The sequence below is a fragment of the Chrysemys picta genome, chromosome 25, assembly GCF_011386835.1.
Source record: "Chrysemys picta bellii isolate R12L10 chromosome 25, ASM1138683v2, whole genome shotgun sequence".
NCBI classification, from domain to species: Eukaryota; Metazoa; Chordata; order Testudines; family Emydidae; genus Chrysemys; species Chrysemys picta.
In genome coordinates this window covers 3,389,272-3,402,263 of record NC_088815.1, presented here as the reverse complement: position 1 = coordinate 3,402,263, position 12,992 = coordinate 3,389,272, and the positions used below count along the sequence as shown (strand labels likewise).

At 44.6% G+C, this 12,992-nt stretch overlaps 1 protein-coding gene across 8 annotated transcripts in view; it reads left to right on the top strand.

The window, feature by feature from the left end:
- The window catches only part of ELAVL1 (ELAV like RNA binding protein 1), a 101,950-nt gene that overhangs the window by 26,053 nt on the left and 62,905 nt on the right, over positions 1 to 12,992 (top strand). The window contains exon 2 of one of the 8 annotated variants that reach the window (XM_065578292.1): positions 4,400 to 4,450. The exons of the other annotated variants lie outside the window; for them this stretch is intronic. The gene's annotated coding sequence lies outside the window, so the exon portion shown is untranslated. The remainder of the gene's footprint in view (positions 1 to 4,399; positions 4,451 to 12,992) is intronic. 8 annotated transcript variants of the gene reach the window in all.

Below are 12,992 nucleotides of genomic sequence, written 5' to 3'. Positions count from 1 at the left end.
TTTTGATATCATGTGCTTCAAAGAGCCACAGGAGACGCATTAAAGAGCCAGTTGCGAGCCTCAGTCTGAATATCCTTGATCTAAAGACTGTAACATGCATACACACAAGCCTACTACCAAAAGTGAAAAATATTTGCTCAGTGTTTTAAGGAATGTAATTGATGGTGTACTATTTGTGCACGGTTTTTAGTCATAGATTGTTGATTATAAAATGTATTAATTAGAAAACTAAAGTATAGCATACTGTATTTCTTCTGCTTTATAACTTCTTGGCTTCGTTCCACATTTCATTAGGTGGTTTATTTCTTCCTGCACTGTTTTATTTACCACCAGAGGTACTTTACCTCTGCCCACCAGTACTTTTATCTTTCTTTCCTTATTATTCTTTACCTCTTCATCTGTTTTCTCTCTCATTTACTCAGTTCCCTACTTTCTAATTTATCTCTTCAGTGTCTTCAGTCTGTCCATTATCCCCTTACCTGCACATGTACGCCCCTCCTCTGGAGGAGTGAGCTGCAGCATCTTCGAGCCATTCTGCTTCCTGCCTCTCCTCTCCACTCCACTCAGCATTGAAATATGGAAACAGTCCATCAGGGTAATGTAGAAAAAATTCGTGTATTCTCTAAAAAATAGTCACATGAAACCTCACGTTAGACATCCAATTAAAAGTTTAACTCTAACCTCCAAAACATAGCTTTCAACAAATACATTTCTTTTCAAGTTATAAAAAGTTCAAAAATTCGAAACAACTCGTTTCCATACAAACTTAACTCCCAAGCATCAATTTATGTGAATATCTTAGGTGTGTTTAACTGTGGAATACAAAAAAGTTTTATGTAATAACTTAAAAGTGAAAATATTAGTATCTGATATTTATATGCAATTAAATTCTTAAAAAAAAAAAACTTTGTGAAAGAAAATAGATGCTTAGCAAAAAGCTTGTAGAATCCAATTGTGTATATTGACCCTTATGACTCCGTAATCTTATTGTTTCTCCCATTCCCTCCTATTGTTTACTTTCACTCATTTCTTGTCTTAATCTAGCTGAAAACTCTTAAAGTAAGGGATCAAGTCTTCCTTTATGATTATAGCACAATGAGGGCACCAATTCTCCAGTTTCTATGTGGTATTCTTTACAGACAACTATTTCTACATAATGTGTATTGTTATACACATCTGTTTGTACTGAATTCAGTGTATAACAACATATCCTCTGAAGGTTTCCCTTTTCCAATCTTCTGGCATGCAGCATTCTCTTGGGTCAAACTGTTAAGGTTAAGACCAACTTTCTGTTTAAAGCTCAACTCTTCTGAGTGCTTTAAAATCTCCATGGTTACTCAGATTGCCTTGAATTTTTGGTGTGCCTCATGGCAGTGGGGGTTCTGTTAGTGAGCCAGTTTGGGGCTATTTGACCAAGGGGTTCCTGAGATACAGCCCTCCTTCCTCCCCCAACTCCCTCTTCCCCTCCCCCCCCCCCACACACACACTTGAAAAAAAGTTGAGAGATTCTAGCAACTTTTTTGCTCATGGATAGAGATAAAACCAAGGCTCAGATTATCATACCAGAGCTGCTTCTGCTCAAAGGTTACCCCCAACAGATTGCATGGCACGCACCAGCCCTCTAGGGAAAATCAAATTAAAATGTTGTTTGGAAAAGATTTTTTTTCTTTTCCTGTGAGGCTTGTTGCCTGCCTCATGTACTTAATCTCACTCCTAATAGATTGCACTGAACATGCACCAAGAAGTTAACAGGATTGTAAGTCTTCAAAATTTCCCAAATTTCAGGGGTTCCCAAACTCTTTGCCAGCACAACCCCATTTTAATTAATTATTTTCTCCCAGGATCCCAGACAGCATGGAGGATGCCATTTTTTGCTACAAAAGTGCGTCATCTGCAGAGTGTGACCTCGTACGTATGGTGTGTGTGAGGTCAAGTTGTGCAGGGGATGCCATTTTGTAAAGCATCCTCCGTTCATTGTGACCATGAGATCGCTGTGTTCGAAGCAAAATGTGACCGACCCACCGTTTGGGAACTGCTGCAGTAGTCCTCTTAACCTACCCACTGAGTCAGTGTCACTCAGTTCAAGTTTCACCTGGGGCAGAAATCTGGAAAAGGTTGGGAGGCATATTGCTAAAGTTCATCTGTCAAGTTTTCTTTTAATTATTATTGTTTCAGAGAAATGTAATCTTAGTACAACAAAATATTCAGAAGGCACTGAAACTATTTTTGAAAAGAAAGTAACTTGCACATGTGACTGTTCTTTGAGAGGGCAGAGGTGATTGGGGTCCAAGAGTAGGTGGTAATAGGGGAAGAGGGGTTTGGGTCTGCTGTGAGGGATGGGGTATTATGAGAAGGAAAAAGAATGGTAGGGACGGCTTTCCCTTGGCATCGTAGATGAAAGATACCTTAGGGGTTGACTGTCTCTCTTTTTATAGTGCGGTAAATCATAGAAAAGCATATCTCTTAAAGTTCATTGACCATGTTTCAAGAAGCAGGGAGGCTTCCTGGGGGTGCAGTCTCCATCCCCAATAGGTCAATGGCTCTCAACCTTTTCAGACTACTGTACCTTTTCAGGAGTCTGATTTATCTTGTGTACCCCGTTTCACCTAATTTAAAAACTACTTGCTTACAAAATCAGTTCTAAAAATACAGAAGTGTCACAGTACACTTACTGAAAAATTGCTTACTTTCTCATTTTTACCATATAATTATAAAATAAATCAATTGGAATATAAACATTGTACTTAAATTTCTGTGGCTAGGATATAGAGCAGTATAAACAAGTCATTGTCTGTATGAAATTTTAGTTTGTACAGACTTCGCTAGTCCTTTTTATGTAGCCTGTTGTAAAACTTGGCAAATATTTAGATGAGTTGATGTACCCCCAAGGGTACATGTACCCCTGGTTGAGAACGACTGCCATAGCTAGTTGATTTGTTACCTCTTCCTGTTGTTAGCTAGATGGCTTTGTTTACCTTTTATGTAACATACCGTCATTGTCTCTGCCCGAGGACCAGGCATTCTTTATGATCCAGACATGCTAACTCCCGAACCACCTTGTGAGCTTTGATGGTTTTGTTTACTGCATATGTAAATTGCAATTCCATCGTCACTGGTCTCCCTGCTTCATTTGTATTCAAGTCCTGGGTAGACCTGTTTCTACTTTGTCCAAATACAGACTTCAAAGCATAATGTAACTGAGTATTCATAATTACTCAGTGTCAATACATACATTTTTAATTATATTAATCACCAATGTTATTAGTTTTCAAATAATACCTCACAAGGCATAGTTTGTACACATATCATTACAGAAGCGTGTGAATACAGGGTGCTTAGGGTCACAGGGCTGAGAGCCCTTTTGTATGTATGCTGGGATTTGGGGGAGCCCTACATTTCTGTGGGGGACTGAGTCCCTCTTCCTGCCTGCTGTGTATTCTAGGATCTGGAGGACCTTGCTCCTCTTGGGGTGTCTGAGCTTCTTTTTGTGTCCCCGCCCCCTGTGACTGGGATCTGGGGTGGGAGGTGTGATGCTACCGGGGGTGGGGAAGCTGTCAGAGTGTGTGTGTGTGTGTGGGGGGGGGGGGGGGGGGACTGGGTGGATCTGGGGTATGGCTGGGGAAGCCTGGCTGCAGCAGGAGGAGTCTCAGCTGAAGGTAAGAAGTGGAAGCGAGGAATGCAGCTTAGGCTACGTACCCAAGGTAGCATGCAGCCTTCCACTATGCCGCTGCCTGTATGTGTATGCAGCCGCTTAGGGCAGGAGACAGTAAGAAGCAACTTCTTACATATTCATGGATTTTAGTGTCAACTACTGATTTAATATGATGGGGATGGGGAGCTGAAAGTGTTGGCATGAGGGAGGCTACATATTGGGGGGAGTGGTGAGGCAGGGGGTGAAGAAGAGACGCACCAGTCTTCTCACACATGCTTAAAGTCACAGTAACAGTTATCTAAGGTTTTGGGACATAGACCATGGGTGACATTTCTCTCCCCAGCCCTGTTAGCAGCTACACATTGCAAACGTTTCAAAGCATGGACCATTGTCTTCATTCCACTGCAACAATATGTACAAAAGCGGGGAGGAGAACTGAGGAATCGCATAGTAACCATGTGGCATAGAGGAAAGGCTCCTGCACTGGGACTATTCCTAGCTCTGCCACTGGCCTGCTTGGTGACCTTGGGCAAGTCACTTTACCGTTCTGTGTCTGTTTCCCTATCTGTAAAATGGGAATAATGATGTAAAGATGTTTGAGACCTAGTGATGAAAAGTACTATATAAAAGCTCGGTCTTTTGATTATTACCCACAGTAGCATATCAGCTGCAAACCTAGGTGAAAACTTCAACTGTCTAAAAATGACCGCTAGCTCCTACCAACAAACTTTTTTTTTATTAATGCAGAGTTAAAGATTGTAAAACTCAAAGCTTTGAAAGCCAGGAAGCAGAGTTAAGGTAAATACCCACACAACCTGAATTCTGTCCTCTTTGGTGATGCTGCCCTCTTTTGGTGATGCCTCAATACACTCACAACATGCATACTCCCATGCTGCCTTTTCACTGTACTGATAGTAGCTACCTGTGCTTGCTGTATGCTCAAACACTGAGCCTACTCTCCCAACAGAATACTACACTTGTAAAATTTAACAACCACTTCATACCCTTTCATCGCCTCTTTACACTTGTACATAAGATAGAGCCTAAACTCCAGTCCATCAGTAAATCCACAGCCGGTTCTCATATCCCACCTCACTACTGACAGTACTCATGGTAAGGGTGCCTTGCTATTGACACAACGTACAGAATCCTATATTGACATAATGCAGACTGGCACCTCAAGGTACACATGCACTTCCCCATATCTCATATCACAATCACAGCTCTTCCAAGCTGCTCCAACTTACTTTTCCCTCCATTTAGTGCCTGGCACAGTGAATGCATTTGGAGTGCATCTAGATAATTCCCAGTAGCTATTATTGCCAGCTTCAGGGGGAAAACTAAAATGAGTGAGGGCTTTTGTCTGTACTTTCTGGTTTTCAGAAGTTTGAGTTTTTCTGAACTCAACGTTCTGCAAGGGCATGAGGCATCACCAGACAACTGTAACTCTGTTTTAACAAAGAGTTTTGCCACTTACTACAAAGCATTTTCCTGTCAAAAGGGTTGAGAAGGTTTTTCCTTATTGGCTTTTGCTGCTGATGGGTGAAAGTTCTCTTTGTGCTTTGGTGACAGACACTTGAGCATTAATATCAAACGGTGCTAATTTTTCCTATTTAAATTTAATCATTTGAATTCCCCACTAAAATTTTGTTGTCCCTATAACTTACTAAATCAACTTAAGTATACTGTACCTGTTATTCTGATGCCTGAGCACCTTACAGATTTGTTAATCATTGTAACAATGTTGATATGTAGCAATGTTGATTGTAGCAATGAAGATATGTCTGCGGGTTGCATATGTTGTTCTGGCAGGGTCTGGTGCTCTTTCGGGTATGTCTACACTACGGGATTAATCCGAATTTATATAATTCGAATTTTGGAAACAGATTGTATAAAGTCGAATGTATGCAGCCACACTAAGCACATTAATTTGGCGGTGTGCGTCCATGTACTGGGGCTAGCGTTGATTTCCAGAGCGTTGCACTGTGGGTAGCTATCCCATAGTTCCCGCAGTCTCCCCCACCTATTGGAATTCTGGGTTGAGATCCCAGTGCCCGATGGGGCAAAAAACATTGTCGCAGGTGGTTCTGGGTACAGCCTCACCCCTCCCTCCATGAAAGCAACGGCAGACAACCATTTCGCGCCTTTTTTCCTGGGTGAACACTGCAGACTCCATAACACGGCAAGCATGGAGCCCGCTCAGCTCAAGACAGCAGTCATGAACATTGTAAACACCTCGTGCGTTCTTGTGCAGTTTATGCTGAACCAGGACCAGAAAAACGAGGCGAGGCGGCGACGGCAGCGCAGCGACAAGCGTGATGAGGACATGGACACGGACACAGAATTCTCTCAAGCCACGGGCCCCGGTGCTTTGGAGATCATGTTGTTAATGGGGCAGGTTCTATCTGTGGAACGCTGATTCTGGGCCCGGGAAACAAGCACAGACTGGTGGGACCGCATAGTGTTGCAGGTGTGGGACGATTCCCAGTGGCTGCGAAACTTTCGCATCCGTAAGGGCACTTTCATGGAACTTTGTGACTTGCTGTCCCCTGCCCTGAAATGCCAGAATACCAAGATGAGAGCAGCCCTCACAGTTGAGAAGCGAGTGGCGATAGCCCTGTGGAAGCTTGCAACGCCAGACAGCTACCGGTCAGTCGGGAATCAATTTGGAGTAGGCAAATCTACTGTGGGGGCTGCTGTGATGCAAGTAGCCAAAGCAATCACTGAGGTGCTGCTACGAAAGATAGTGACTCTGGGAAATGTGCAGGTCATAGTGGATGGCTTTGCTGCAATGGGATTCCCTAACTGTGGTGGGGCGATAGATGGAACCCATATCCCTATCTTGGCACCGGAGCACCAGGGTACCCAGTACATAAACCGCAAGGGGTACTTTTCAATGGTGCTGCAAGCACTTGTGGATCACAAGGGACGTTTCACCAACATCAACGTGGGCTGGCCGGAAAGGGTTCCTGACGCTCGCGTCTTCAGGAACACTACTCTGTTTAAACGGCTGCAGCAAGGGACTTACTTCCCGGACCAGAAAATAACCGTTGGGGATGTTGAAATGCCAATAGTTATTCTTGGGGACCCAGCCTACCCCTTAATGCCATGGCTCATGAAGCCATACACAGGCAGCCTGGACAGTAGTCAGAAGCTTTTAAACTACAGGCTGAGCAAGTGCAAAATGGTGGTAGAATGTGCATTTGGCTGTTTAAAAGGTCGCTGGCGATCGTTACTGACTTGTTCAGACCTCAGCCAAACCAATATCCCCATTGTTATTTCTGCTTGCTGTATGCTCCACAATCTCTGTGAAAGTAAGGGGGAGACCTTTATGGCGGGGTGGGAGGCTGAGGCAAATCACCTGGCTGCTGATTACGCGCAGCCAGACACTAGGCCGATTAGAAGAGCACACCAGGAAGCGCTGTGCATCAGAGAAGCTTTGAAAACCAGTTTCATGATTGGCCAGGCTACAGTGTGAAATTTCTGTTTGTTTCTCCTTCATGAAAACCCGCCCCCTTTATTGACTTCTTCTCTGTAAGGAACCCACCTTCCCCCAGCTTGCTTTCAAAGGAAATAAAGTCACTATCGTTTAAAAATCATGTATTCTTTATTAATTGATTATAAAAAGAGGGAGAGAACCTGGGTGGGGTTTGGGAGGGGGATCAGCGGGAAGGAAAAGGCCAATAAAAAAAAGGTTAAAAAAATGACAGCCTTTTGCTTGGGCTGTCCACTGGGGTGGAATGGGAGGGTATACGGAGCCTCTTCCCCCCCCCCCCCCTGCGTTCTTACATGTCTGGGTGAGGAGGCTATGGAACATGGTGAGGGGGCAGGGGGGTTATACAGGGGCTGTAGCGGCACTCTGTTATCCTGCTGCCATTCCTGAAGCTCCACCAGACGGCGTTGCTCACGCAGCAGCCCCAGCGTTGCATCCTGCCTCCTCTGATCTTCCTGCCGCCACCTCTCATCTCGAGCATCCCTCTTGTCCTCACGTTGGTCCCTCTTGTCCTCACGTTCACTGGCTTCTTTCCTATACTTTGAAACCGTGTCCTTCCACTCATTCAGATGAGCTCTTTCACTGCGGATGGATTCCATGATTTCTGAGAACATCTCGTCTCGCGTCTTCTTTTTCCGACACCTTATCTGAGATAGCCTTCGGGACGGAGGAGGGAGGCTTGAAAAATTTGCAGCTGCTGGAGGGAGGGAAAAAAGGAGAGAATTTTTTAAAAAGATACATTTTGCAGAACAATGCTTATACTCTTTCACAGTGACCAACACTATTCACATTACATAGCACATGTGATTTCTGTGCAAGGTCACATTTTGCCTCTTAATATTGAGCGCCTGTGGCTTTGCTGCTAGAGATCACAGACGCAGGTCCGGGCAACAGAATTCGGCTTGCATGCGGCCATGGTAAGCCATTGTCTTTCGGCTTCTGCACCCTCCTTTCCCACATACCAAGCAAAGCCCGTTGAGTGCTGCGGTTTTCCTGTTAACCTTCAGCAGCAGAAAACAAACTAACCCTCCCCCCCCCCCCCATCCAATTCTCTGGATGATCGCTTTATCCCTCCCCCCCCCCCCCCCCCCACCGCGTGGCTGGTATCAAGGAAGATCCCTGCTAGCCAAACGTGAAAAGCGCTGGGCCAATTCCCCCCCCCCCCCCCCTTGGCTAACTGCAGGGAAGGATTTCTTTTCAGCCACAGGCAAACAGCCCAGTAGGAACGGCCACCTCTGTCCCCTTAATTAAATTCCCGTATTTCAACCAGGTTACCATGAGTGATATCACTCTCCTGAGGATTACACAGCAAGATAAAGAACGGATGTTGCTTGAATGCCAGCAAACACCGGGACCATACGCTGCCAGGCCTTGTCATGCAATGATACCAGATTATTTGCTGCAAGCATGGCGTGGTCAAGTGTCCTACCATGGAGGACGGAATAAGGCTGCACTGCCCAGAAACCTTGTGGCAAGGCTTTTGGAGTACCTCCAGGAGAGCTTCATGGAGATGTCCCTGGAGGATTTCCGCTCCATCCCCAGACACGTTAACAGACTTTTCCAGTAGCTGTACTGGCCGCGAATGCATCCCAAGTCCTCAGGGCAAAGTAATCATTAAAAAACGCTTGCTTTTAAAACAAGTTTTATATTTTAAAAGGTAAACTCACCTGAGGTCCCTTCCATGGGGTCATGGTCTTGGATACTGGCTTGGGAGGGTACTTCAGTCAGGCTGAGAAAAAGATCCTGGCTGTTGCGGAGAACGGAGTGCTGTGTGCTCTTCTCAAGCTCGTCGTTGTCCTCCTCCTCTTCCCCGTCCGCAGAATCCTCAGGTGTAGCTGATGAGATTACCCCCGCCTCGGAATCCATGGTCAGAGGTGGGGTAGTGGTGGCGGCCCCCCCCCCTAGAACTGCATGCAGCTCGGCGTAGAAGCGGCATGTCCGTGGCTCTGACCCGGAGCGACCATTTGCCTCCTTTGTTTTTTGATAGGCTTGTCTGAGCTCCTTGACTTTCACACGGCACTGATCTGAGTCCCTATTGTGGCCTCTCTCCATCATGGCCTTGGAGATTTTTTCAAAAGTTTTGGCATTTCGTCTTTTCGAACGAAGTTCTGCTAGCACTGAATTGAACGAAGTTCTGCTAGCACTGAATTCTCTCCCCATATAGCGATCAGATCCAGTACCCCCTGTACGGTCCATGCTGGTGCTCTTTTTCGATTATGGTCTGCATGGTTACCTGTGCTGATGAGCTCTCTGTGGTCACCTGTGCTCTCCATGCTGGGCAAACAGGAAATAAAATTCAAATGTTCGCGGGGCTTTTCCTGTCTACCTGGCCAGTGCATCCGAGTTCAGATTGCTGTCCAGAGCGGTCACAATGGTGCACTGTGGGATAGCTCCCGGAGGCCAATACCATCGAATTGCGGCCACACTAACCCTAATTCGAAATGACAGTATCGATTTTGGCGCTACTCCGCTCGTCGGGGTGGAGTACAGAAATCGATTTTAAGAGCCCTTTATTTCGAAATAAATGGCTTTGTTGTGTGGATGGGTGCAGGGTTAATTTGATTTAACGCTGCTAAATTCGAATTAAAGTCATAGTGTAGACCAGGCCTTCGAGTCGGTGTATCCTTGTCTATGGGGAGCTTACTTCTGATGATGAGCTTGGAGAAGTTTGAGGGTTGTTTGAAGGCGAGAAGAGGGAGTTCAAGACAGATTATTTTTTTAAGATGGGGTCCCCATTAAGTATAGGTTGTAGTTGTTTGTTACCCCATATGGGTTTTAGTATGGGGTGGTGGGTGATAACTAGAGGTATGTGGTTGGAGCGGGTTTTATTTCCATCTTGAAGTAGGTTCTCTTGGGGTATTTGGGTGGCCTGTTCCATGATTCAGTCTACTCCCTGGTGGAGTGTCCTTTGTGTGGTGAAGACAGTTTTAAGTGTGTTAAGGTATGTATCCAGTGTGACGTTGCACTCCATATGTTTATGGAAATATCCTTATGAGTGTAAATATAATGTAACTGGGATATGCTTTATGCAAAAGATCTCTTGTAAGGTATCATTACAAAGCTTATCTACTGAGTGTGTTCATCCTATTTGTATGAATGTATCATTCTTGTATCTGAAGCTAGAAATATGAAGTATTACTCTGAAGTCCTATTGTAACTGCAAAGTGTGGGCCCTAAATGGTGATTTGGAATCTTGATGGCTCCCATTAGCTAGGACAATTGGTTGTAAATGGCTCTGTTTACTTGTAAGCCTTCCTGTATATCTTGTGCCAGCCAGTGAGTAATGAAGTCTCACTAGACATGTGAACGTGTCACATGATACTGGAATCCATCTTAAACCCGGTGCTTTTCCATTTAGAAGGAAGGGTGGGAACCCAGAGAGAGACAAAGGATTCCCGCCTTGTGCCAAAGATATAAAAGGGGGTGGAACAGAACAAAGGTGGCTGCCAGTCATGAGAAATCCCCTAGTTACCACCTGAGCTGGAGCTAACAAGGATTGCACCGGGGAAAGGATTGGGCCCAGACTAAGGAGGAGTCTAGTCTGTGAAAGAAGCTTATTGGAACATCTCTGAGGGCGAGATTTACCTGTATTCAGTTTCTTAAATGTATTAGGCTTAGACTTGCATATTTTGTTTTATTTTGCTTGGTAACTTACTTTGTTCTGTCTGTTATTACTTGAAACCACTTAAATTCTACTTTTTATACTTGAAAAAATCACTTTTGTGTATTAACAAACCCACAGTAAGTGATTAATACCTGGGGGAGCAAACAGCTCTGCATATCTCTCTATCAGTGTTACAGAGGGTGGACAGTTCATGAGTTTACTCTGTATAAGCTTTATACAGAGTAAAATGGATTTATTTGGGGTTTGGATCCCACTGGGATCTGGGTGCTGAAGAGAGGTAACCTGCTGAGTGGTTTTCAGTTAAAGCCTGCAGCTTGAGGCGTGGTTCAGACCTGGGTCTGTGTTGCAGCAAGCTGGCGTGTCTGGCTCAACAAGGCAGGGTTCTGGAGTCCCAAGCTGGCAGGGAAAATGGGCTCAGAGGTAATTCCAGCACATCAGGTGACAGTTCAAGGGGATCTCTGTGACCGAACCCGTAACATCCAGGACTTCATCCTCTGAGCATACTCTGTGGTATCAGAGTGCCTTGCTGAAGAGAACAGATTTCTTGTGTGTTTGGGTAGTTACTGGATCTATGAAGGTAGGTGTGGTGATCCATGAGTTTCTAGTACATAGTTTTCTGTAGGATTCCATTGCTGAAGCTGATTGTAGTGTCCAGAAAGTTGATGATCGTGTGGGAGTGTCCCAGGGAGAGATTGATGGATGGGTGGTGGTGGTTGAAGTTGTGGTGAAAAATCTATGAGGGAGTTTCTGTCCAGAGGACAAAAATATTGATGTGTATCAGGTATATTGTTGGTTTTGTAGTGCATTTGTCCAGAAATTATTCTTCAAGGTTGGCCATGAAGAGGTTGGCATATTATGGACTCATCCTGGTACCCAGAACTGTTCCCATGGTTTGGACAAAGTGTGTGTTGTTGAATGTAAAATTCTCATCGATGAGGATGAAACAGATGAGTTTGGCGATGTGTTTGGGGTGGATAGCTGAATGTTGTCCATTGTCTTGGAAATATTTGAGGCAGGCAGGTAGGTATGCTGTCATTGTGAGGGATGTTGGTGTATAGGAACACCAATAGGATGGCAGGGATGGTGTTCTGAGAGAAGTTGTTAATGTTGTGGAGGAAGTCAGTTTTGTCCTGGAAGCTGCCCCTTTTTGTGATGAGTGGTTTGAGGATGGTTTCTGAGTCCTGATTTTCCTTCAGTAAGAGTGCTTTGGCCAGATATGATGGGTCTGCCTGGGTTCCCTTGTTTATGTATCTTGGGAAGCATGTAGAAGGTCCCTGGGGTGGGGTTCTTGGGAGGATGAGTTTGTCTTGGAGTTGTTCAGGAAGGATTTGATGTCCTTAAATTCCTGGGTGAATTGTAGTATGGACTCTGCTTTGAGTTCTTTATAGTATGGGGGTTTCAGAGAGCTCGTTGACTTCGTTAACATAGTCACCATGGTTGGGGACTAAGATGGCATTTCAATTGTCAGATTGATCACTGTGTGGTTAGATAATCTAATCACCAGATTAGACTTCAGGGACTGTATAGCTGTCCTCTCAAAGGTGGAGAGATCCTGGTGTATGTGACAGGTTTCAGAGTGACAGGTTTCAGAGTAGCAGCCGTGTTGGTCTGTATCCGCAAAAAGAACAGGAGTACTTGTTAGTCTCGAAGGTGCCACAAATTTATTTGAGCATAAGCTTTCATGGGCTACAGCCCACTTCATTGGATGCATGTAGTGGAAAATACAGTAGGAAGACACACACACACACACACACACACACACACACACACACACACACACACACAACATGAAACAATGGGTGTTACCATACACACTATAAGGAGAGTGATCAGTTAAGGTGAGCTTTTATCAGCTGGAGAGAAAAAGAACTGTTTGTAGTGGTTATGAAAATGGCCCATTTCCAGTAATTGACAAGGAGATGTATGTGATGTCTTTTTTAAGGATTTCACAGTCAATTTATTTCATGATGCAATCAATGTAACAATCAAGGGTGTGGTTTCATCTGCTTTGTGGTGTCCAGTCGATTTTTTTTTTTTCCTTATGAGTGTCAATGGGGATGTGGTAATATGAGTGGTGTCCTCATTGTGAAAGAATTAATTGAATTGATAACTCTTCTAGACACCAATAATCACAGGCTGAATAGAGACACTGGTTTTATAGCAGGTTACAGATTGTTGTAATTAGCTAACAACCATTCCCTAGCTGTCTTCTTCCCCCCCAC